Here is a 27,310-nt window from a genome sequence, read left to right as displayed (position 1 = left end):
ACTTTATATAGTCTTTCAAACTTTTTCTTTTGCTTATGGAAATTTTGCAAATTCCGTTGTCCCAAATCCATCCCTAAAGTCAGATTATTAGAACATTCTGTGTGTTTTCCTTGCTATTCCAAAGATTCTCAACCAGTTTGGCAACTAGTTTGTTCCTCTTTTTCTGAAAGTATGTAAAATTTCCTGATCAGTTGGATTTTTTTAGTCTTTTAAAACTGATTATAGTGAGATTTGTTGTTGCTGTTTACACTGTCTGCGACTGAAGAAACCTATTTCTCAGTTTTTCTTTTTTGCTTCTCTTTTTAATTTAAGGTTAAAGCATTATATTCTGTTCATTATTTTCAGGCCCAGCACTAAAAGAATTCCTTTTCCCACACTTCTCTATCAACCATCTTTTACTGTTCTTTCCCTCACTTCCTTTATTTTATACAGCCTCCTTTTTCTTTGTCACCCTTAACGTTTTTTTGTCTTCAAAAACAGGAACTGTATGTGACCTGCTTCCTCTTGTGTTTGGAAAAACACTATCTGCAGATGTCTAAAGCTCTAGAAAAAAATAGATATATCCAGTTGAAGCAAAGAAAGTATGTTTAGCCAATTTTAGCTTTTTTCTGAATACTAAAGTAATACATGCTTATTTTAATGAAATTGTAATATAAGTATATAAAGTAAAAACAAAACAAAACAGAAAGTCATCTCCACAAAGGGTAATCGCTTTTTTTGTTTTTTGTTTTTCATTTATTTTTATTAGTTGGAGGCTAATTACTTTACAATATGCGTAATCACTTTTAATGGTTTGTCTCTTTCTAGACCTTTTTCTATTTATGGATATGGTTCCATGTCAGTATATGTAGATTTAGCTTATTCTCTTTAACTGCTTTGTAGTCTTCTATAGTATGAATGCATCATAATCTATTTCTTTATTGATGTTTAGAGAATCTCCAAGTTTTAACTATTTTAGGTGTGCTTACCCTATAGCTTTGAACATCTGTGTACATATTTTTGTAGATTATAGTCTTTTAAGTAAAATTGCTTGGCTAAGGGTTATATTCATGTGATAATCTTGATAGGCATTGCAAAACTGCCCTCCAAAAAAAGCTATAGTGATTTATACATATTTTTCTTCTGATTGTGCTGTGTGGCATATGGGATCTTGGTTCCCTGACCAGGGATGGGACCTGAGCCCCCTGCAGTGGGAGCGTGGAGTTTTAATCATTGGACCACTAGGAAAGTCCCATAGTGTTTTATACTTGATTGACAGGATGGTAAAGCATTTTTCTCATCCTTGATCATATTGAATAGATACATTGGTCTTTTAAGTTTTTTCCACCATGATAAGCAAAATATATGATGTTATTGTTTTAGTTACTATCTAATTTGTATTTCCCAAATTTTATTTCTAGCTAGTTTTAACATTTTTTCATTGAATAACATTAATAAGTTAATAAGTAGTTTAATAACTACCCCATTTAATAACGTTATTCATTTAATAACAACCCCACGGACTATACAGTCCATGGAATTCTCCAGGCCAGAATACTAGAGTGGGTAGCCTTTCCCTTCTCCAGGGGATCTTCCCAAGCCAGGGATCGAACCCAGGTCTCCTGCATAGCAGGCAGATTCTTTACCAGCTGAGCCACAAGGGAAGCCCTTAATAATTACATTATATGTTAAATAAAAACGATTGTAAGCATACACTATGATCACTCAGTAAGAAAAAATGTAGGTGTTGGAAGAAATCGTGCAATCTTTATCCTCTCATTTCTTGCATATGGTGGGAATGAAGTAATGAGTGCATGAATTTTGTATGAATTGGTCATCTTTTCAGGTGCATATATAGAAATCCCAACTGGTAGATTTCAGAATGTGTTGGGCTGATGGCTTGTCTCTTTCCTAGGCTGCCCTCTCACCTGTTATCTCCCTGAATAGGCCACTGCTCAAGTCTGTCAGTGAGGGTGACTTAGCTTTGTGGACAGTTATGTCATTCCTGATTGTGGTCTAATTTTTTTTTACTTTATACATCTTTTTTAATCTGATAACTGATTAGTTCACTTCTATTTAACATCAACCTGCTATGACACCTGTTTATTTACTTTATGCTTATAGGCCAAAGTCCCTGTAGGCATATGCACTAAATTGACCAGCATTACACAATAAAATCACAGAGCCAAAAGGCAGTAGAAGTATAATTTGCCAAATAATCTCTGTAGGTTGACACTGAAATGATAAATTGTGAGTCACTGGGATTTGTGGTCTTCATTGAAACTTCATAAATTGGACAGATTCTTCTCTCTTCAGTGATTATATATATAACTGTGATTATATATATATATATATAATCACAGTTATAACACTGCCTTCACCTGAGAGATTTTATTTGCTGACCTTTGTTAAGACTTCTGTGATTCTATATTGTTATATTTCTAAGGCTACAAATTATATATATATATATTTTTTTAAAGGACAGATATAGATTTTTTTAAAGATTCATTTATTGATTTTTGGCTGTGCTAGGTCTTTGTTGCTTCATGGGGGCTTTCCCTAATTGTGGTGAATGGGCTTCTGGTTGCAGTGGCTTCTCTTTGTGGTGAACAGTCTCCAGGGTGCATGGGCTTTAGTAGCTGTGGGACATGGGCATGTGGGATCTTCTTGGACCAGGGATCGAACCCATGTCCCCTGCATTGGCAGGTGGATTCTTAACTACTGTACCACCAAGGAAGCCCAGAACAGATACAGATTTAATTCTGACTTTTACGTCCATCAAGAGGTGTGATTTAAAATAAATTTATAGATATAATAAGGTGGACTGAAGTTAGCAGTCTTTTTTCTTAAAGGTGTATTGAGGTATCATACACGTACAGCATTGTATAAGTTTAAGGAGGATAGCAGAAGGACTTACATATATTGCAAAATAATTATCACAATAAGTTTAATAACATCCATCACCTCATATAGATACTAGAAAAAAGAAAAAAAAATTTTTTTTCCTTGTGATGAGAGCTTTCAGGATTTACTCTCTTAGCAACTTTCAAATATATCATACAGCAGTGTTAACTATAATCATCATTTGTACACTATATCCCTAGTCCTTATTTATCTTATAACTGTAAATTTGTACCTTTTGACCACCTTCATTCAATTTTCTTACCCTTTACTCCCTGCCTCTGGTAACCACAGCTCTGGTCTTTTTCTAAGTTGTTGTTTTTTTTTTTTTTAAGATTCCACATACAGTATTTATCTTTCTCTCTCTGACTTATTTCACTTAGCATAATGCAACCAAGTTCCATTCATGTTGTCCCAAATGACAGGATTTCCTTCTTTTTTATGGTGGAATAGTATTCCAATATGTGTGTGTGTGTGTGTGTGTGTGTGTGTGTATATCACATTTTATTTATCCATTTATCTATTGATAGACACTTAGGTTGTTTCTGTGACTTGGCTATTATAAATAATGCTGCAGTGAACATGGAAGTCCAGATCTCTTTTTGACACAGTGATTTCATTTCCTGTGGATATATACCCAGAGTGGAATTGCTAGATCATATGGTAATTCTATTTTTAATTTTTTGAGAAACTTTCCTATTATATTCCATAGTGGCTTTAACAGTTTGCATCTTACCAGCAATGTGTAAGAGTTCCCTCTTTTCTGTGTCCTTGCCAAGATTTATTATCTCTTGTTTTTTTGATGATGAGTTATATTCTTGTAACCTCAAGATATGTTGATGAGTAGTTCCAACCTCTAAGGTCATCCCATATGTTCATATATGCTAAAACTTTTTCCTATTAGATTTTGCATTTCAATCATGAACATATTTGTCAAAAAAGATGAGATGTTCAAACTTACACTAGTATGTATTAATAGGAAAATAGTTCTGATTTATAAATCCCTGAAGACACAAGTAATTTCTTCCCATATCCTCTAATGCCTGTGTAGAGTAAAAATTCAGTAAATGCTGAGTGAATCAGATTTATTATAAAAGCATAAATATTAGCTATTAAAATTTGTCAGCATGTATCAAGAACTTTCTAAGTGCTTGTTTTTCTTTTTTTTTTCAAAGTGCTTGTTTTTCATTTAGAATATCCTCCCACCCACACACAGACACAGAAAAATGGTCAAATAATCAGTACACAAGAGAAGAAAAGTGGATGATTAAGAAATGTATAAAAAGATAACCAACCTCATTAATAATCTAAGAAACACATAAAGAATGAAATATTTTTACCTGTTATATTGCTAAACATTAAAAAGAACACTTGGGTATACAATTATCTGTTTGAGTGCTTGCTTTCAGTTCTTTTGGATATAGACCTAGAAGCAGAATTTCTGGATCATACGGTAATTCTATGTTTAACTTTTTGAGGAATTGCTGCTAAACTTTTTCGCAGTGAGTGCAGCATCTTATTTAATTTAATTTTATTTATTTATTAGAATGGTTTATTATACATTATATACATTATATATTATACAAATTTATTATGCATTTTATTTTTTGTAGTATTTGTTATTTTTAATTGGAGTATAATTGCTTTGGGCTTCCAAGGTAGCTCAAATGGTAAAGAATCTACCTGCAATGCAGGAGACCCAGGTTTGATCCCTGGGCCAGGAAGATCCATTGAAGAAGGGCATGGCAACCCACTCCAGTATTCTTGCCTGGAGATTTTCATGGACAGAGGAGCCTGGCGGGCTATAGTCCATGGGATTGCAAAGAGCTGGACACAACTGAGCGACTTAACACACACGCATAATTGCTTTACAATATTGTGTTAGTTTCTGCTGTACAACAATGTGAATCAGCAATATGTATACATATATCTCTCCTCTCTTGAGCCTCTCTCCCACCTCAACCTCATCCCATTCCTCTATGTCATCACAGAGCACAGAGCTGAGCTCCCTGTGCTATATAGCAGCTAAAGTACACCATTTTATATTCCTACCAGCAATGCACAAGTGTCCCAATTTCTCCACATCTTCACCAATGCTTTTTTTTTATTATTATAGTCATCCTCAGTAGGTATGAAGTGGTATCTCCTTGAGGTTTTGATTTACATTTCCCTAATGGCTGAAATGTTGAAATCTTTTCATGTATTTTTTTGCTCTTTATCTTCTTTGGAGAAATGTTTATTCAGGTCCTTTGCCCATTTTTCAACTGATTTTTTGTTGTTGTTAAGTTGTACCATTTGTTTATATATTCTAAATATACAATCTCTTATCTGATAACTATTTTGTAAATATTTTCTTCCGTTGTAGGTGTTGCCTTTTCACTCTCTTGATAGTGTCCTTTGATGCATGAAAGTTTTTTATTGGCATCTGGTCCCATCACTTCATGGGAAATAGATGGGGAATCAATGGAAACAGTGTCAGACTTTATTTTTGGGGGCTCCAAAATCACTGCAGATAGTGATTGCAGCCATGAAATTAAAAGATGCTTACTCCTTGGAAGGAAAGTTATGATCAACCTAGATAGCATATTAAAAAGCAGAGACATTACTTTGCCAACAAAGGTCCACCTAGTCAAGACTATGGTTTTTCCAGTGGTCATGTATGGATGTGAGAGTTGGACTGTGAAGAAAGCTGAGCACCGAAAAATTGATGCTTTTGAATGTTGGTGTTGGAGGGGACTCTTGAGAGTCCCTTGGACTGCAAGGAGATCCAACCAGTCCGTCCTAAAGGAGATCAGTCCTGGGTGTTTATTGGAAGAACTGATGCTGAAGCTGAAACTCCAATACTTTGGCCGCCTCATGCGAAGAGTTGACTCATTGGAAAAGACCCTGATGCTGGGAAGGAATTGGGGGCAGGAGGAGAAGGGGACGACAGAGGATGAGATGGCTGGATGGCATCACCGACTTGATGGACATGGGTTTGGGTAAACTCCAGGAGTTGGTGATGGACGGGGAGGCCTGGTGTGCTGCGATTCATGGGGTTGCAAAGAGTTGGACACGACTGAGCAACTGAACTAAACTGAGATTACCCATTTTTCCTTTTGTTACTTGTGCTTTTGCTGTCTTATATGAGAAATCCTTGCCAAATCCAGTGTCATGAAACTTTCCTACTATGTTTTCTCTGAAGAGTTTTATAGAGTTCACTCTTAAGTTTATGTCTTTAACCCACTTTTAGTTAATTTTACTGTATGATGTAAGTAGAGATTTAATTTCATTCTTATGCATGTAGATATACAGTATTCCCAGGCTCTTTGTTGAAGACATGTCCTTTCTCCGTTGAGTGGTCTTGGCACCCTTTTTGGAGATTATTTGACCTTATATGAGAGGGTTTGTTTCTGGGCTTCTATTCCATTGGTCTATATGTTCATCTTTATGCCAGTACCACACTGTTTTGATTACTGTAGCATTGTAATATATTTTGAAACCAGGAACTATGAGACTTCTAATTTTTTTCTTTTTCAAGATTGTTTTGGATACTTGGGGTCCCTTGAGATTCCATATAGATTTTAGGATGGGTTTATTTCTATTTCTGCAAAAAATATTCTTTGAGTTTTGATATGGATTGCATTGAATCTGTAGATTGTTGGGGATAGTATTGGCATCTTAATTTTATGTCTTCCAATCTATGAACACAGGATGTCTTTCCATTTTTTGGCATCTCCTTTAATTTCTTTTTAGCACTGTTTTGTAGTTTTCAGTGTTATGATCTTTCATATCCTTGGTTAAGTTTATTCCTAAGTATTCTTTTTAATGCTGTTATAAATGGAATTGTTAATTTTCAGATTGTTTGTTGTCAACCTACAGAAGCACAACTGATTTTTGTCTGTTGACTTTATATCCTGAAACATTGCAGAATTCTTTATTAACTCTAACTTTTTTTTTTGATTAGAGTCTTTGGGGATATAAGATCATGTCATCTGCAAACAGAGATCATTTTACTTTTCCTTTTTCAACTTAGATGACTTCCCCACTCCCCGCACCTCTCCCTACCTAATTACTATGGATAGGACTTCCAGTACTATATGAATTAGAAGCTGCAAGGTTCAACACCCTTGCCTTATTCCTGACTGAGAGGAAAAGCTTTCTAGTATTTTGCTGTTAAGTATGATATTAGTTGTAGGCTTTTCACAGATACCCTTTTTCAGATTGAAGAAGTTCTTTCAATTTTTCAATTTTCCATTTTCTGAGATTTTTTTTTAACATGAAAGTCTGTTGAACTTTGTCAAATGTCTTTTCTGCATCCACTTGAGATTGTTTTTTGTCCTTTATTCTAATACCATGGTGTATACCATTGATTGATTTTTGTATGTTGAGTCAACCTTGCAAATTCTACTTGATCATAGTGTATAATCCTTTTTATTTATTTCTAGATTTGGATTACTAGGATTTTTCTGAGGATTTTTCTGTCTGTATTCTTGCAATATTTGTATGTACTTTTCTTTACTTGTGGTACCTTTATCTTGTTTTTGTGTCAGGCTAACATTGGCTCATAGACTTTAGTTAGGAAGTATTTCCCTCTTCTCCTTTTTTTCTGTGAGTGTTTGTGAAGGGTGTGTATGATTTCTTCCTTAAATGTTTGGTACTGTTTACTAGTGAAGTTATTGGGGCCTGGAGTTTTTCATATAAAGTAAATTTTGTTTATACTGTAATTTAGATTCCTTTAATAGGTTAGGAATTTTAAGGCTATTTCTTTCTTCTTGGATGCACTTGTATCTTTTAGTGAAGTGGTCCATTTCGTTTAAATGTTAAGTTCATTGACATAAAGTTGTTTATACTACTCCTTAATGTTCTTTTCATGTCTGTAGAATCTGTAATGATTCACCTCTGCTGTTTCTGATAATGGTAATTTTTGTCATCATATTTTCTCTTATAACTCTGGAGTGAGATTTGTCAATTCTAGTGATTTTCTCAAAGAACCAGCACTTATTTATTTATTTTCTCTATTGTTTTTCTTCTTTTTCTTTTGTTGATTTTTGTTGTCATCTTTATTATTTTTTTCCTTCTGCTTACTTTAGGTTCAACTGCTCTTCTTTTTCTAGATTTTGGAGGTGGTACCTGTGGTCATTGATTTGAAACCTTTTTTCTTTTCTCATATAAACGTTTAGTACCATAAAATTTCCCCTAACTACTGCTTTAGTGTTGTAGTACAGATTCTGCTATGTCACATTTTAATGCTGTTCAAAATACTTTCTAATTTCCTTTTTGATTTTGTCTTTGACCATAGTTATGTGTATTTGGCTTCCAAATAATTGTGGGTTTTCTAGAGATCTTTCTGTTTTTTTATTTCTGCTAGAATTCCATTGTAGCCAGAGAAGATACTTTCTTTGACTTGCATCCTTTTGAATTTAGTGAAACTTACTGTGAAACTCAGGCTTCCCAGGTGGATCTAGTGGTAAAGAACCTACCTGCCAATGCAGCAGACTTAAGAGACGTGGGTTTGATCCCTGGGACAGAAAGATCTCCTGGAGAAGGAAATGGCAGCCCATTCCAGTATTCTTGCCTGCAGATTCCCATGGACAGGGGAGCCTGGCGGGCTCCAGTCCATGGGGCTGCAAAGAATCGAACATGACTGAAGCTACTTAACATGGCATGGCATTCTGTAACTCGAAGTTTGGTCTATCTTGGCTAATGTTCTTTCTGAATTTAAGAAGAAAGTATCATTCGTTGATGTTAGGTGGACTATTCTGTGCTTGTCAATCTGGTGAAATTGGTTGGCAGTGTGTATCAAATCTACTCTGTCCTCCTCGGCTTTCTGCCTACTTGTTTTATCAGTCATTAAGTGTAAGTACGTAAGTGTTAGTTGCTCAGTTGTGTTCGACTCTTTGCAATCCCATGGAATACAGCCTGCCAGGCTCCTCTGTCCATGGGATTCTCCAGGCAAGAATTCTGGAGTGGGTTGCCATTCCCTTCTCTAGGGGATCTTCCTGAACCAGGAATTGAACCCAGGTCTCCTGCATTGTAGGCAGATTCTTTACCATCTGAACCACCAGGGAAGTGCATCAATCATTAAGAAAGGGGTATTAAGATGTCTGACTATACTTGTAGGTTTTGCTATTTCTCCTTGCAGTTCTTTCACTGCTTCATGAATTTCGAAGCTGTCATTAGTTGCATAAACATTTAGAATTATTATGTCCTCTTTATTAATTGGTCCCTTTGTCATTATGAAATGCCCTTTATCTCTGCTTTATAGTCTTTGCTCTGAAATATACTTATGTATTAATATAACCTCTTAGCTTTCTTTTGAATAGAGTTAGCATGGTATGTCAATTTTGTCTTATTAATTGTGATGATAATTTGTGATGATAAACTTTTTAAAAAAGATTTATTTCCTATAAGGTTAATTAAGGAGTTGTTGTTTAGTTGCTCAGTCATGTCTGACTCTCTGCGACCCCATGGACTGTATAGCCCACCAGGTTCCTCTGTTCATGTGATTCTCCAGGCAAGAATACTGAAGTGGGTTGCCATTTCCTTCTCCAGGACATCTTCACAACCCAGGGATTGAACCCGTGTCTCCTGCATCACAGGCCAACTCTTTACCACTGAGCCGCCAGGGAAGCCCAATTAAGGAGTATTTTCTACTTATTTATTGCTAATTGGTAAGTATTTTGTGGGGTGGTACTTTGTGATTGTGTAAGTATCCTTTTTCTCATAAAACTTTTTTTTACTAGTATTAGCATTCATGAATGATTTCTTCCATAGTCAGTTATTACTGTGACATTTACCAAGTGGTGATTATTCTAACTTCATTATTTTGTCTACACTCATTAGTTGGCATTCTGAGAGATAGAGCTTTCCTTTCTGAAGTATTTGTAAACACATTGAATTAAAATATGTGTCACCACCACTAACACAAAATGTAGGAGGGTTGTGGTATGCAGAATAATAGCCCCACAAAGATGTATATGCCTGAATCCTTGAAACCTGTGACTACCTTACAGGTAAAAAGGACTTTGCAGATGTGATTGATTTGAGAATCTTGAGATGAAAGCATCCTTGATTATATGGTTGGGTCCAATATGATCACAAAGGTCCTTGTAAAGTAAACGGATATCAGGAGAGTCAGATGAGATGTGCAGGTAGAAGCAGAGGTCAGAGTTGTGCAATTGGGGGCTGGATTTAAGGAATGTTCAGTTCAGTTCATTTGCTCAGTGATGTCTGACTCTTTGTGACCCCACAGACTATAGCATGCCAGGCTTCCCTGTCCATCACCAACTCCCAGAGCCTGCTCAAGCTAATGTCCATCAAGTCAGCGATGCCATCCAACTATCTCATCCTCTGTCATCCCCTTCTCCTCCTGCCTTCAATCTTTCCCAGCATCAGGGTCTTATCCAATGAGTCAGTTCTTTGCATCAGGTGGCCAAAGTATTGGAGCTTCAGCTTCAGCATGAGTCCTTCCAGTGAATATTTAGGACTGATTTCCTTCAGGATTGAGTAGTTTGATCTCCTTGCAGTCCAGGGACTCTTGAGTCTTCTCCAACATCACAGTTCAAAAGCATCAATTCTTCGGCACTCAGCTTTCTGTATAGTCCAATTCTCACATCCATACACGACTACTGCAAAAACCATAACTTTGACTAGATGGACCTTTGTCAGCAAAGTGATGTCTCTGCTTTTTAATATACTGTCTAGGTTAGTCATAACTTTTCTTCCAAGGAGCAAGCATCTTAATTTCATGGCTGCAGTCACAATCTGCAGTGATTTTGGAGCCCAAGAAAATAAAGTCTGTCACTGTTTCCATTGTTTCCTCATCTATTTGCCATGAAGTGATGGAACCAGATGCCATGACCTTCAGGGAGTGTAGGCAGCTGGAAAAATCAGAGAGGTGGATTCTCCCCTTGAGCCTCCAGATGGATACAATCTGCCAATATCTTTATTTTTTTTCCTTTCCCTTTCATCTTGACTACAAGATGAAATCCTTTAGTTCCTATTATTTCCTGTATATTAGAAGTTAGCTCTAAAGGCTTGATTAGGAACATGTTAAAGATTTTTGGAGAGTTAAGATCCCTTAATCTCCAGCAAGGAGATTAAACCAGTCAATCCTGAAGGAAATCCATCTGAATATTCATTGGAAAGACTAATGCTGAAGCTCCAATACTTTGGCCATCTGATGCAAAGAACCAACTCATTGGAAAAGACCCTGATGCTGGGAAAGATTGAGGGCAGAAAGAGAAGGGGATGACAGAGGATGAGATGGCTGGATGGCATCACTGACTCAATAGACTTGAATTTGAGCAAACTCCAGGAGATAGTGACGGACCAGGAAGCCTGGTATGCTGCAGTACATGGGGTCACAAAGAGTGGGACATGACTTAGCAACTGAACAACAACAACAAAAAAGATTTTTGGTAAAAATGTCTCATAGGTGGTGCATAATATTCATGATACTAATATTTAAAAAATTTGATTGGCATATAGTTGCTTTACAATGTTGTGTTAGTGTCAGGTATATGGCAAACTGAATCAGTTTGTGTGTGTCTGTGTGTGTGTGCATTGAGTAGAGTTCTGTGCTATACAGCAGGTCCTTACTAGTTATCTGTTTTATATATAGTAGTGTGTATATGTCAACCCCAATCTCCCAATTTATCCCTCCCCCTCATTTACCCCCAGTAACCATAAGTTTGTTTTGTATATCTGTAACTCTCTGTTTTGTAGATAAGTTCATTGGTACCTTTTCTTTTTTTAAAAAAGATTCCACCTATCAGTTCACTTCAGTTCAGTTCAGTCACTCAGTTGTGTCCAACCGTTTGCGACCCTGTGGATTGCAGCATGCTAGTCTTCCCTGCTGATCACAAACTCCTGGAGCTTGCTCAGACTCCTGGAGCTTGCTCAAGAGATTTCACCTATAATCGATCTCATACGATGTTTTTCTCTGACTGATTTCAGTTAGTATGACAATCTCTAAGTCCATCCGTGTTGCTGCAAATGACATTATCATGATAATATTGATCACTGAGTGAAGGTGGACTTTGCTCCCTTCACTCTACTTCACCCAGTGAGACCTATTTCGGATTACTGACCTCCAAAATTGTAAGATAATACATTTGCATTTATGGCAGTTTTTTTTTTTTATAGCAGCAATAAGAAACTGATGGAGGGGGGATGTTAAATGGAGTTAACATGTTTTAAAGGTTTTTCATGACTTCCCTAGTGGTCCAGTGGTTGGGAATCCATCTGCCAGTGCAGGGGACATGGGTTTGATCCCTGGTACAGGGGAATTCCACTTGCCATGGGGCCCCTGGGCCCCTGTGCTACAACTGCTGAGCCTGCACACTCTAGAGCCCATGGACCACAACTACTGAGCCCAGGTGCTGCAGCTACTGAAGCCCTCATATTTTAGAGCCCATGCTCTGCAACGAGAGAAGCCACTACAATGAGATGCCTCCGTACCACTAGAGAAAGCCTGCGCACATGAGTGAAAACCCAGCACGGCCAAAAATAAATAAAAAATGAATAAAAATTTTTAAAAAAGTTTTTACACTATGTAGGCAGAGAATAAAAGTTTGAATTTAAAGTAGACTGTAGTAAATCAAGGATACATGTTGTAATCTCTTGGGTACTATGAGAGTAATGTTTAACAACTATAACATATCAAGCTATTACATGGGTGTGCTGTGTTGTGCTAAGAAGCCCTATTACATGGGAAAAGCAGATAATGAAAGATACTTGATTAATGCAAAATAAAGCAAGAAAGGAAAAAAAGACTCAATACTTGAGCCAGTTAGAAAACTATCAAGGAGATAGATATAAACCCTAAAATATTAGTAATTTTATTAAATGTAAATTGATCCAGTATTACATTTCAGAGTATTACTTATGAGGATTCAAAAAACCAACTAAATGCTATTCAGAGACATAACATACAAATTGTATGTCATTCATAAAAAGGTTGAACATAACGATATGAAAAACATCTTAGGCAAATACTTCCAAAAGATAACTAGTGTGGCCATACTACTGGAGAATACTTTATAATGATAAAAAGATTAATTCAACAGATAGGTATAATCTTAACTTTTTATGTAACCAATTTTATAGCTTAAAATGTATGAGACAAACATTGGCAGAACTGTAGGTCTATAATTATAGTTGGAGATTTTAATACACGTCTCTCAATAACTGATATAACAGCCTTTCCACAAGGAAAACTTAAGGTCCAAGTAGCTTCTTCAGTGAATTCTTCCAGTTAGTAAAGACCTAATACCAATCTAACACCAAATTTTCTAGAGAGCTGAAAAATAATGAATATTTTACAACTTTTTTATTGAATAAGTGTAACCTTTATACCAAAAACTGAGAAGAACATTACATGTAAGGAAAATCTCTTTCAATAAATGGTAGTAGATCAATTCAGTATCCTTATGGGGAAAATGAGCTGGACTCCTACCTCATATTATATACAAAACATAGTTCCAAGTGGATCACAGGCCTGACTTTCAAAGGTAAAATAATGATCTAGAGGGGCTTCCCAGGTAGTGCTAGTGGTAAAGAACCCATCTGTCAATTCAGGAGACATAAGAGATGTGGGTTTGATCCCTGGGTTGGGAAGATCCCCTGGAGGAGGAAATGGCAACCCACTCTAATATTCTTGCCTGGAGAATCCCACTGACAGAGGAGCCTGGTGGGCTACTGTCCATAGGGTTGCACAGAGTCGGACTTGACCAAAGTGACTTATGCACCCATGCACGCCTGCACGTGCAATGATCTAGAACAGCACTGTCCAATAGAAATAAAATGTGAGCCACACATGTAATTTAAATTTTTCTAATAGCCACAATAAAAATAAATGCAAATGGGAAATTAATTTTCATAATATATTTTATTTAACTTTATATACAAGTTATTGTCTTTCAATATTTAATCAATATGTACTTGAGATAGTTTGTGTTCTTTTTTCTACTACATCTTTTAAATCCAGTATATATATTTTCATTTATAGCACATCTCATTTTTGATTAGGAAAATTCAGGTGCTCAATAGACACATTGTATTGGACAGCAAAGATACAGAACATTTCCAACACTGCAAAAGTTCTATCGGACAGTGCTGCTCTTGCTCCACCTTCTGGAATTTTCTGATTATTTCCTCATGTTGTCACTAACTTCATCCTTTATTCCCTCTTATTTCCTGTACATTGGAAATTAGAGGTAACTAGGTTAGGTTACCTCTCACTGCCAATGTCAGTTAAGGATTTTTGGTGAGAATACTTTTAACAGGTGGTACATAGAAGGCATACAATGCCTGGTTGTTTCACTATCAGTGATAACTAATATTGATTACTGAGTTAAGGTAAACTTGTTCCTTTTCATTTTGCAGTCAGAAGAAAAGTAAAGAGTATCTGGAAAATATCTCAGGATGTTAGTAGTTTCCCACCATATTTGGGCCTCTGACTAAGAAGAAATCACTTTCCCTCATTCATCTTTCTTATCTCATGGTAGAGTTCAGAGTTGGTTTGTCTATCCAGCAAGTCAACTGACCATCCACCCAATAACAAAAAAGTGTTTATTAAAAAACTGCTTTGGGTTACTCTTTCTTTGGGTGTCTCTCCTTCCAGTCTGGTTTTCTCCCTAGTTCATATTTAGAATATTTGAAATAGATGATTTTCATCTAAGTAAGAGGGGAAACAGTAGAGGCACATGTATATGCTGTAGCTGTATCTGCCACTAGTTGGGAGTCCCTATGGAGAAGTAAAAAAGTGATTAATGTTGGATCAGTGTTTGGCTAAGTATATGTGATTTTGGCTCATGCCATTAATCTCTGACTTTTTATTGTATAGTAATAATACTTACTATATGACTATAACACATATAGCAATAACTAGTACTAGGTTGCTGTTTATATACATTTGCCTAATTTAAAATAGGTATAATTTCCTACTTAAATTTTCCTGAGCGGGATGCGTGAGACAAGTGCTCGGGCCTGGTGCACTGGGAAGACCCAGAGGAATTGGGTGGAGAGGGAGGTGGGAGGGGGGATCGGGATGGGGAATACATGTAACTCCATGGCTGATTCATATCAATGTATGACAAAACCCACTGAAATGTTGTGAAGTAATTAGCCTCCAACTAATAAAAAAAAAATTTTCCTGAGATTTCATGCATTTAATTGGCCCTAAATGTGTTACAAATTATTTTATTCTTCTGTGGGAGACATTTATATCAAAGCATAGGTGGGTTGAGAACAAATATTTATTTATTTTAAGTATTTTTTTGTTTCATAATTTTACTTATTTGTTTTTGGTTGTGCTGAGTCTTCATTGCTGCACAGGATTTTCTCTAATTTTCTCTAATTTCAGGGCTACTCTTCGTTGCGGTGTATGGGCTTCTCATTTTGGTGGCTTCTCTTGTGGAGCACAGGCTCTAGAGCATATGGGCCACAGTAGTTTCGGCATGTGGGCTCAGTAATTGTGGCTCATGGGTTTAGTTGCTTTGCAGAATGTGGCATCTTCTTGAGTCAGGGATCAAACCCATGTCTCCACCTGCATTGGCAGGTGGATTCTTTACCACTGAGCCTCCAGGGAAGCCCCAAGAACAAGTATTTGAATAAATAACTTCACTGTGCAGCATACAGGATCTTGAACCCATGTCCCCTGTAGTACAAGCATGAAGTCTTAACTACCACACTGCCAGGGAAGTCCCTGAATAAGTAACTTTTAATGATAGAATTCAGTCCCTCTGCTAATACTTTCCAAAGTGGATATAACAAAGAAGTTGTGGAGGGTGATAGAGTAATACGTTCCTAGATTCTAGATACTGCCCACATCCTCTTCACTGGTCAGTCTACTTTGCTTTAGTAATTGTACCTAGTATTGCTTCATTATTATTTAGCTATTCATTTATAGTGCTGAAAGCCAAATATTGTACCCTTTAGTATACTGTTACTAGCTTTAGGAAAAGCTTTAGAGAAATGTGCTTAAATCTGAAAGTTAGGTTTCTGAAGAACTGATGTAAATGAAATTTGCAACATTTTCTCTTTTTATATACACTACAAAAATAAGCACACATTGATTCAAGAACATTTAATAGTGACCAGTTGTTACATCTTCCTGTTTTGGGGGCCATGACACATAACTGGAGGGATTTTAGTTCCCTGACCAGAGATTGAACCCAGCCCATAGCAGTGAAAGCACTGAGTTCTAACCATTGGACCACCAGGAAATTCCCACATCTTCTTATCCTGATCCCTTTGAATTCATCCCAAGTTATTGTACTAATTTATTAAGCTAAATCACTCATACATAGGACTGAAACATAATCTTTCACATTTACAGTATATATTGTAGGGAATTCCCTGGTAGTTCAGGTTAAGAATCTGCATTCCAATGCAGAGGACACAGGTTTGACGTCTGGTTGGGGAACTAAGATCCCACATGTCATGGGGCAGCTAAGCCTGTGTGCCACAACTAGAGACCATGCACTCTGGAGCCCATGCATTCTGGAACCCATGCACCACAACTAGAGAGAAGTCTGAGTGCCACAAGGAAGAGCTCACATGCTGCAACTAAGACCTGATGCAGCCAAAAATAAATAAATAGATATTTTAAAAAATAAAGTATATATTGTAACCAGTTCTTGCCATGAAATCAGAATGTAGGATAAATTGTTAAGAAATAGTATAAGAATACATTGTAAATGAAATAAAATAACAATGAAATAGCTGATAATGAAAGATTATGGCTTTCCATCTACTTCATAATTTAGCATTAATTCACTAATTCCTTTTTAAAAAGCATTTATTTGTTTATTTGGCTTCACCTGGTCTTAGTTTCACTACTTAAGATCTTCAGTCTTCATTGCAGCTTGCAGGATTTTTGATTGTGACATGTGAACTCTTCGTTGTGGCATGTGGGATCTACTTCCCTGACCAGGGATCAAACCCAGACCTCCTACATTGGAAGTGTGGAGTACAGGACCATTAGAGAAGTCCCTAATTCACGAATTCTTTTTTTTTTTTCACTAATTCTTTATTGAAATTTCTGAGATGTAATGAATATGTTACCACTTCTCACCCATTGTTTTTTTTAAAAAGCAGAAAATAACAACAGGTGTTGGCAAGGATGTAGAGAAATTGAAACTCCTGTGTTGGTAGAAATGAAAAATGGTAAAGTCACTGTGGAAAACATTATGGTGATTCCTTAAAAAATTAACTGTGGAATTACCAAATGATCCAGCAATTTCAAGTCTGAGTATATAGCCAAAAGAATTAAAATAAAGAAATTGAACAGATATTTGTATAGTAGTGGTTATAGCAGCATTATTCACAATAGCACACAAGTAGAAACAACCCAAAAGTCTATTAGAGCACGGGTCCCCAACCTCTGGGTCGTGGACCAGTACCTCCTGTCAGATCAGTGACCGAATTAGATTAGAAATAAAGTGCACAGTAAATGTAATGTACTAAAATCATCCCCAAACCATTCCCTGCCCCATGGTCTGTGGAAAAATTGTCTTTCTTGAAACCTGTCCTTGGTGCCAAAAAGGTTTGGGACTGCTGTATTAGAAGAGTGGATAAACAAAATATAGTATACACATACAATGCAATATTATTCAGCCTTAAAAAGGAATAACATTCTGACATGTGATACAACATGGATAAACCTTTAACATATGATGCTAAATGAAATACAGCACATAAAAAAGGACAAATGATTCTACTTATATGAGGAAACCAGAGTAGTCAAATTAATGGAGTCAGAAAGTAGACTGGGGGTAGGTAGAGGGGATGTGGGTAATCAGTGTTTACATTTTTAGTTTACAAACATGAGCAAGTTCTGCAGATGGATGATGGTGATGGTTGCACAAGTGTGTGAATGTACTTAATGCCACTGAACTGTATACTTAAAAAATGGTTAAAATGGCCTTGACTCATACCTGGCTCCAGCCCTCTAATTCTAAAGGAATTTGAAAAAGAAGAACAAACAAAGCCAAAAAGTCAGAAGGAAGCAAATAATAAAGATAAGAGTGGAAATAAATAAAAACCAAAGAAACAACAGAAAAGACCTGTGAAACCATACTCCCTGACTTCAGAGAATATTGCAAAGCTACAGTAATCAAAACCAGCATGGTACTGGCACAAAAAGACACACAGATCAATAGAATAGAGTAGACAGCCCAGAAATAAATAAATCCACAGTTATGTTGTGAGTTAATCTATGACAAAGGAGGCAAGAATATACAATGGGGAAAAATAGTGTCTTCAGTAAGTGGTATTGGGAAAGTTTGACAGCTGCATAAAAAGAATGAAACTTGAACATTTCCTCACATCATATTTAAAAATAAGCTCAAAATGGATTAAAGACCTAAATGTAAGATCTGAAACCATTATTGTTGTTCAGTCACTCAGTTGTGTCCAACTGTTTGCATGCCAGGTTTCCCTGTCCTTCACCATCTCCTGGAGTTAGCTCAAACTCATATCTAATGGGTCGGTGATGCCATCCAACCATCTGTCGTCCCCTTCTCCTCTGGCCTTCAGTCTTTCCCAGCATCAGGGTCTTTTCCAGTGAGTTGGCTCTTTGCATCAGGTGGCCAAAGTACTAGAGCTTCAGCTTCAGCAATCAGTCCTTCCAATGAACATTCAGGGTTGATTTCCTTTAGGATTGACTGGTTTGATCTCCTTGCTGTCCAAGGGACTCTCAAAAATGTTCTCCAGCACCACAGTTCAAAGGCATCAATTTTTCAGTGCTCAGCCTTTTTTTATTATCCAGCTTTCACATCTGTACATGACTACTGGAAAAACCATAGCTTTGACTATACAGCTACCCACCCCAGTATTCTGGCCTAGAGAACTCCATGGACTGTATAGTCCATGGGGTTGCAAAGTATTGGACATGACTGAGCAACTTTCACTTTGACTATATGGACCTTTGTAGGCAAAGTAGTATCTCTGTTTTAATATGCTGTTTAGTTTGTCATTGCTTTTCCAAGGAGCAAGCGTCTTTTAATTTCATGGCTGTAGTCATCATTCACAGTGACTTTGGAGCCCAAGAAAAGAAAGTCTGTCACTGTTTCCATTTATTCCCCATCTATTTGCCATGAAGTGATGGGACCAGATGCTGTGATCTTTGTTTTTTCAGTATTGAGTTTTAAGCCAGCTTTTCCACTCTCCTTTTTCAGCTTCATCAAGAGGTTCTTTAATTCCTCTGCTTTTTGCCATAAGGGTGGTGTCATCTGAAACCATAGAACTCCTAAAAGAAAACATAGGCAACATGCTCTTTGATATTGGTCTTATGAATAGTTTTTGCATCTGTCTTCTCAGACAAGAGAAACAAAAGCAAGCATTTAAACATGAGAGTTAATCAGACTTAAAAACTTTTGCACAGCAAAGGAAACCATCAACCAAATGAAGAGACAACCTTGAATGGGAGAAGACATTTGCAAACAATATGTCTGATGAGTTAAATCCAAAATATATAAGGAACTCATACAACTCAACATTAAAAAACAGTTTGATTAAAAAATGGGCAGAGGACCTGAATAGGCATTTCTTCCCAAAGAACACATACAGATGGCCAACAGATGTATGAAAAGATGCTGAATATCACTAACCATCACAGAAATCAAAACCACAATGAAATATCACCTCACACCTGTCATAATGGCTATCATCAAAAAGATAAGAAATAAATATTGGCGAGGATGTGGAGAAAAGGGGGCCTTCATACACTGCTGGTAGGCATGTAACTTGGTACAACCACTATAGAAACCAATATAAAAGTTCCTTAAAATATAGAACTACCATGTGATCCAGCAGTGCCACTTCAAGGTATTTATCCAAAGAAAATGAAAACACCAATTATATATATATATGTGTGTGTGTGTGTGTGTGTGTGTGTGTGTGCACCTCATTGTTCTTTGCATCTTTATTTGCAGTTAGCAAAGATATTGAAGCAACCTAAGTGGCCATCAGCAGATGAATGGATACTGAAGATGTCGTCTGTATACACACACACACACACACACACACACACACACACACACACACACAAAAATGGAATATTTCTCAGCCATTGAAAAATGAAATTTTGCCATTTGTGACAACATGGATGGACCTGGAGTGTATTATGCTTAGTGAAATAATTCAGAGAGAAAGACAGATATTGTCTATTTTAACTTTATTTGGAATCCAAAAAATAAAAAACATGAACAAATAGAAACAGATAACATAGATACAGGGAACAAACTAGTGTCTACCAGAGGGAGATGTGTGGGAGGAGGGGCAAAAGAGCTGAAGGGGACTAAGAGGCACAGACTACTAGCTTTCAAGTAAATAAGTTACGAAGATGTAATGTATAGCACAGGGAACATACTATTTTATGATATACGGAATATATTCTATGAAAATATAAAATTACTATATTACCTGAAACTAATATATTGTAAATCAACTATAATTTAAAATATAGTTAAAACGATCAATTTTATGTATATTTTACCACACACACACACAAACTTTTACGAAGTATCTGCCTTTATCAGGAAATAGTAATTTTGCTAAGCCCATAAATACTTCTAGAGGAAAAAGAAATGCCATATAAAACTATGTGAGAAAAAAAAAAACTATGTGAGGAAAATCATCTGTGGCTTCCACTGAGGATTCTGAGTGGGAAACAAAAAATAGCATAATGTAGTGGACATAACTGTTGCAATAGACAATTGTAACATTTCATGTCTTTAGAGGACAAACAAGACATTCATGATGGGAAGAAAATTCTTTAAATCTCAATTTCAGTGATGTCCTTGTTAGGGATATACACTCTGAAACCTACCTTGTTATTCAACTATTTATAAAAGTTTTAGTCAAGGCTGAGAATGAAAACAAAATGGAATCAGGTATTTTTTCCTCTTTGTTCTGTGGTATATTCTAGAGACTTCCTCACAGAAGTTGGAAATAATGATAGAAACTCGTAAACCATCCAGTGGTTTGTCAGTTGAAGAAAGGAACCGTGTTAACTATGTATATGTACCCTGTTCATTTTGTAAAAACCTGGAACATATATTCATTCATTCCCCAATATTTATATGTAGGCCCAAGGCTTTTGTTTGTATATGGGTCCTTTGAAATCTTCCTTTTCTTTCTAGTATAGCCACATCCATATTGTTTCATTCCAGGTTTCCAAATTTCCAGTTTCTAGTTTGCTTTCATGAAAGTAGAGACTTTTTAGAATTTTTAGATTTTTGTGCTCCCCCCCCCCCATTCTGTTAAAGTTGCTTCATGTACAGCTATTTTGGCAGTTACTGTTCACCTTTATTGAATGTTTCTGAAGCATTCACCTTTGTTTTCATAGAAATAATAACTGTCTTTTATACTCACATTTCGTCAGTTTACATAATATTTAAATCACATTAAAGAAAGGTCAGTGGGCATACACAGTCTTGGGAACAAACACAGTTGAAACTAAGCATGTCCACACTGCTGGTGGGACAAGGAGCACACCTCAGCATGCTGTGGGCATCTGAATATTTTAGTGATAGAGTGGAGACTATCAGTTAATCCACTGATGGTTGGTTAAGAGAACTTTTTGCAGAGTGAAAATTAGATTTTTCTTACTTAATGTATTCTGAACATTAATGTATTTTTCCCATCAGTAAATGGAGATCTACATCATTGTTTTTAATGGCCACATGGTATTTATTATACATGTATTATGATGAGTTTTTGCTGGCAAGCAACATGAAGCAGCTTGACTCGCTTAACCAGACAAGGAATTAATTGGTAAGCTATTAAGACTGTTTATAGAGTCAACAGGAAAGATGATCAACCACGCTTGGAAAAATGGATAGAAGCCCAGGGAGGCTAAAACAGCCAAGGTCATGGTCCCCACAACAGTCTGGTAGTCATCTGCAGTGGCACTAGCTTTCTCAGAACTTCTGCCACCACCACTGCTGGCATCTTGACTGTGTTGCTGCTGCTGCTGCAAATTCTTTTAAATTATCATTGTGTATTTGTGTCACTCTCAGAATTCAAAAGCCTGGGCAGAAGCATCTGCCCATTCAGATCTAGACTTATTTAGCTTCGAGGATGAAGGGAAAAGGAATATCTCCTCCTCCAAACTTTGGCTTCAGTAGTCAGGGCCCAGTGCTACTGCCTGTCACCAAGATGCTCATTCACAGCAGGGGATTTCCTTAACCTAGGGTGTGTGTTTGGATGCTGGGTAGCCAAAAATATGACAACCATCTGTAAAAGTGTGAATATACTAGAGTTTATTTAACCAGTGCCCTACTGTAAAAAAAAAATGTAGGTTGTTTCCTATTTTGCTGATTTAAGCTACATGGTAATAGACACATTTTACTAATCCAGTAGGTAGAAAACATTGTATCTTAGTTGTTTTAATTTATAACTTCAAATGTAGTTTCATATGTTTATTGGAATTTTGGATTTCTTATGTTTTTTTTTTTAATTTTATTTTGAATTAGAGGATAATTACTTTACCAGATTGTGATAGTTTTTGCCATATATCAACACGAATCAGCCATAGGTATACATATGTCCCTGACCTCTTGAACCCCCCTGCCACCTCCCTCCCTGTCCCACCCCTCTAGGTTGTCACACAGCAACGACTTTGGATGCCCTGTGTCACACAGCAAACTCCCACTGGTTATATGTTTTACATATGGTATTGTATATGTTTCAGTGCTATTCTCTACAATCATCCCACCCATTCCTTCCTGCACTGTGTGTAAAAGTCTGTTCTTTATGTCTGTGTCTCCTTTGCTTCCCTGCAAGTAGGATCATCAATACTGACTTCCTAGATTTCATATATATGTATTAATATACAATATTTGTCTTTCTCTTTCTGACTTAGTTCCATCTGTATAATAGGCCCTAGGCCCATCCACCTTATTAGAACTGACTCAAATGCATGCCTTTTTATGTCTGAGTCACATTCCATTGTGTATATATACCAAAGCTTCTTTATCCATTTACCTGTTGATGGATGTCTAGATTGCTTCCATGTTCTAGCTATTATAAATAGTGCTTCAGTGAAAATTGAGGTACGTGTGTCTTTTTCAGTTATGGTTTCCTGAGGGTATATGCTCAGTGGTGGGTTTGCTGGGTCATATGGTATTTTTATTCCTAGTTTTTTTTTTAAGGAATCTCCATACTGTTGTCCATAGAGGCTGTATCAATTTGCATTACCACCAACAGTGTAAGAGGGTTCCCTTTTCTCCACACCCTCTCCAGCATTTATTGTTTATAGACTTTTTGATGATAGCCATTCTGACCTGTGTGAGATGATATCTCATTGTAGTTTAGATTTGAATTTCTCTAATATTGACTAGTGTTGAGCATCTTTTCATGTGTTTATTAGCTGTCAGTATGTCTTCTTTGGAGAAATGTCTGTTTAGATCTTCTGCCCACTTTTTTGACTGGGTTGTTTGTTTTTCTGGTATTGAGTTGCATGAGCTGCTTGTATATTTTGGAGATTAATTCTTAGTTGTTTCGTTTGCTATTATTTTCTCCTATTCTGAGGGTTGTCTTTTCACCTTGCCCATAGTTTCCTTAGTTGTGCAAAAGCTTTTAAGTTTAATTAGGTCCCATTTGTTTATTTTTGTTTTGATTTCCATTACTCTCAGAGGTGGGTCATAGAGGATCTCATATATGGAGGCTGGGGAGATATCCAAAATCTGTGGAGGGTCCCCCTTGAGTCTTCAGCGGGGAACAAATCAATGCATCAATTCAGTGGTTTATGTCAGAGAGTGTTTTGCCTCTGTTTTCCTCTAAGAGTTTTATAGTTTCTGGTCTTAGGTTTAGAAATCAAAGACCGCACAAACAGATGGACAGATATACCATGTTCTTGGATTGAAAGAATCAATATAGTGAAAATGACTATACTACTGAAAGCCATCTATAGAGTCAATGCAATCCCTATCAAACTACCAATGGTATTCTTCACAGAACTAGAAAAAATAATTTCACAATTTGTATCAAAACACCGAAGACCCTGAATTGCCAAAGCAGTCTTGGTAAAGAAGAATGGAACTTTCCTAACTTTAGACTATACTACAAAGCCACAGTCATCAAGACATTATGGTACTGGCACAAAAACAGAAATATAGTCCAGTGGAACAAGATAAACAGCATGGAAATAAATCCATTTACCTTTGGGCATTTTATCTTTGACAAAGGAGGCAAAAATATACAATGGAGAAAAGACAATCTTTTCAACAAGTGGTACTGGTAAAACTGGTTAACTACATGTAATGAAATTAGAACACTTCCTAACTCCATACACAAAAATAAAGTCAAAATGGATTAAAGACCTCAACATAAAACCAGAAACTATAAAACTCTTATTTTGTTAATTGCCTGACATATATTACATATATGGGCTTTTTTGAAATATAATTTACATGTCATAAAATTCAGTGTAATTTTATATGTGTAATTCTGGGGTTTTTAGTGTATTTGCAGACTTGTGCAACCATTACTACTGCCTAATTCCAGAACATCACCCCAGAAAGAAACTCCATGCATATATATTTTTATAATTTGCTTACATGGATATTTTTTCTTTTATTTTTTAAAACTTTTTAAAAATTATTTTTTGTTAATTGAAGTATAATTGCTTTATAGAATTGTGTTGGTTTCTGCCAAACATCAACATGAATCAACACATGGGTTTTTTTTTGCCACGTGACATGTTTTAAAATTCATAAAAGTTAATTTTAAAAATTTTTTCTATCTGCTTTTGGCTTAGGCTTAGAAAGGCCTTCCCACCCCAAGTTTTGTTGTTGCTGTTGTTGTTAATTATTATCTACTTTTTAATAGCATTAATTTTTTTTACAGTTTAGTCTTTAATTCATTTAGAATTAATTTTGAAATGATATGGAGTCTAAACATGTTTACCTCACATGGTTAGTATGTTGTGGCAACACCACTTATTTCTGCATTAATTTGAATATTTCCCTTATTATATACTAAATTCTTATATATACACACATGTCTGTTTCTGGTACTTTATGTTCTGTTACCAAGAATCTTTCTGTTCTGACATTAGTAATATTGTACACATGAAACTTATATAATGTTATAAGCCAATTTAAAAAATAAAACTTCTAAAAACATTTTAATGTGTGGTAGGGTAGTTAGCATTATTATCCTTTTTAGTGATGGTTTTTATAAAATTCATGACATACTTGGAAAGTTTAGTCAAACTGAATTGTCATTTTCAACCTCATCAAACCTCTATCATTTATTTTATGGTTTATTTTTTCTTAATCAGTTATAGCAAATATAAAATAAGTGCTTTTCCAACTTACTGCATATAGTGTTTAAGTACTGTCAGTTGTTTTTCTTTTTCATAGGTATTTAATGTTATTTCATCAGTGGTTTGGGGCACAGTTTTGTCTTAGAACTAAAATTAGAAGATGGATTTTTCCTGAAAAAGAGCTATAGCATTACAAGTGGACCATGACTTACCTACAGATTATATCTGACAAGCTTGAAACAGGTGATTGTTTTCATGGGGGAAAAAGCATTTCAGCTACTAAATAATCTTAGAATCTAAGTTAGATGACTGCACCAAGATCATATTTAACCCATAATATGATTGAAAAGTAGTTGACACATTTCGATGTCAAATTGTTGAAAACTATTTGCCTCTACTTTTTCTGGGATAAAAATGGCCTTGTCTGAGGCAAGAAAAGTTTCACCCAAAAACATTTTCCTCTAGTCTATTATTGACAAGGCAGCAAATGTTCAGTTCCTGGTAGAAAGGCAGATAGTAACTTGAGGTCTGTTTCTCAGTTTCTGAGTAACTTGTCCCCTCACCTGTGTTCATTGCAGAGTAACTATTTTTTCAAGCATTTTCCTCAACTCCAAAGATGGGAGCATCTTTGGCTGGTTTTCTTTTATGCCTTTTGCAGACATTACCCTATTAAGTTAATTCCTTTGAGGCTATTGTTAGCTCTAGACTCTAGCTTGAATTGCCTGTATGAGCATATGTAAGTCTGAGTATACTCAGTGAAGCTATGAGCCATGTTTTGCAGGGCCACCCAAGATGGACAGGTCATAGTGGAGAGTTCTGGCAAAATGATTCACTGGAGGGGGCGATAGCTCTTGAGAGCCCCTTGGACTGCAAGGAGATCAAACCAGTCAATCCTAAAGGAAATCAACCCTGAATATTCATTGGAAGGACTGATGCTGAAGCTCCATTACTTCAGGCACCTGATGTGAAGAGCCTACTCATTGGAAAAGACCCTGATGCTGGGAAAGATTGACAGCAGGAGGGGAAGGGGGCGACAGAAGATGAGATGGTTGGATGGCATCATCGATTCAATGATCATGAGTTTGAGTAAACTCCAGGAGATAGTGAAGGACAGGGAAGCCTGGCATGCTATAGTCCATGAGGTTGCAAAGAGTCAGACATGACTTATTGACTGAACAACAACAATGAAGTCTGAGTATTAGCTTCCTTAAAATAAAAGGAGGCTACTACTTTATTTATATTGCAGAATTGTTGTGAAATTATGTATATGAATGTTTTGTCAACTATGCAATGCTATAGGACTCTGAAATATCTGTAGTTATACAAAGAATAACACTTTTTTAAGAGGCAGTGATTTATCTAGGAGTCACAAAAATAGCCAGCAGAGCACATTGCCTTTTCCTAATTTGAATGTTTTGATCTTTTTTGACCTTAACTAATATGTCTGAAGTCCTGACTCCTTATCTTTTTTTTTTCTGACTCCTAATCTTTTGTGCATGCATGCTAAGTTGCTTTAGTTGTGTCTGACTCTTTGTGACCCTATGGACTGTAGCATGCCAGGCTCCTCTTTCCATGGGATTCTCCAGGCAGAATACTGGAGTGGGTTGCCATTTCCTTCTCCAGGGGATCTTCCTGACCCAGGCATCGAACCCACGTCTCTTACATCTCCTACATTGGCAGGCGGGTTCTTTATCACTAGCGTCAGTTTTGGGAATTGTCAATTGAGTAGAACAACTATGTTTTGAAACATACATTTGTCTACTCCACCTGTTTCATCTGGAATCTTAGTCTTCTGTTTGTATAATGACAATTGTCTGATGAAAGCGATTAGACACTTGATATTTTGAAAACAAGTTAAGGAGTAAGATGTGTTCATTTTAAATGTTCATGCAATTTAAACAAGATATATTATGTAAAATAATAAAGAAGCCAATACTTTCTCCCTTTTGTTTTCGATTTAGAGGTAGTAGATTTTAAATAAAAGCAAATAGGAAAAAACTAAATTAAAAATTTGATTTAGAAATACATACTCTGGAGACAGCTAGTTCAATGTTGTTTGCATAGCTAAAAATTATCAGTTTGCTTAACAAAATAGGGGTATTTTTTTATAGCCCTGGTGTAATAGACTGGGTAATTTTTGTCTGTTTATATGTTTCAGTTTATTATTAG

The 27,310-nt window shown here is 36.3% G+C and overlaps 1 protein-coding gene across 4 annotated transcripts in view; it reads left to right on the top strand.

The window, feature by feature from the left end:
* ATP7A (ATPase copper transporting alpha) overlaps positions 1 to 27,310 on the top strand; it is a 140,776-nt gene that overhangs the window by 32,709 nt on the left and 80,757 nt on the right. For 2 of the 4 annotated variants that reach the window (XM_061137117.1, XM_061137114.1), the window contains exon 2: positions 9,415 to 9,533. The exons of 1 other annotated variant lie outside the window; for it this stretch is intronic. The gene's annotated coding sequence lies outside the window, so the exon portion shown is untranslated. Of the gene's footprint in view, positions 1 to 9,376; positions 9,534 to 27,310 lie in introns of all 4 variants that reach the window. One more of the 4 variants, XM_061137115.1, reaches the window with a different exon arrangement.

The sequence above is a fragment of the Dama dama genome, chromosome X (assembly GCF_033118175.1).
Source record: "Dama dama isolate Ldn47 chromosome X, ASM3311817v1, whole genome shotgun sequence".
Taxonomy (NCBI): Eukaryota; Metazoa; Chordata; class Mammalia; order Artiodactyla; family Cervidae; genus Dama; species Dama dama.
The sequence above is the reverse complement of the archived record's forward strand: the minus strand, read 5'-3'. Positions and strand labels throughout refer to the sequence as shown.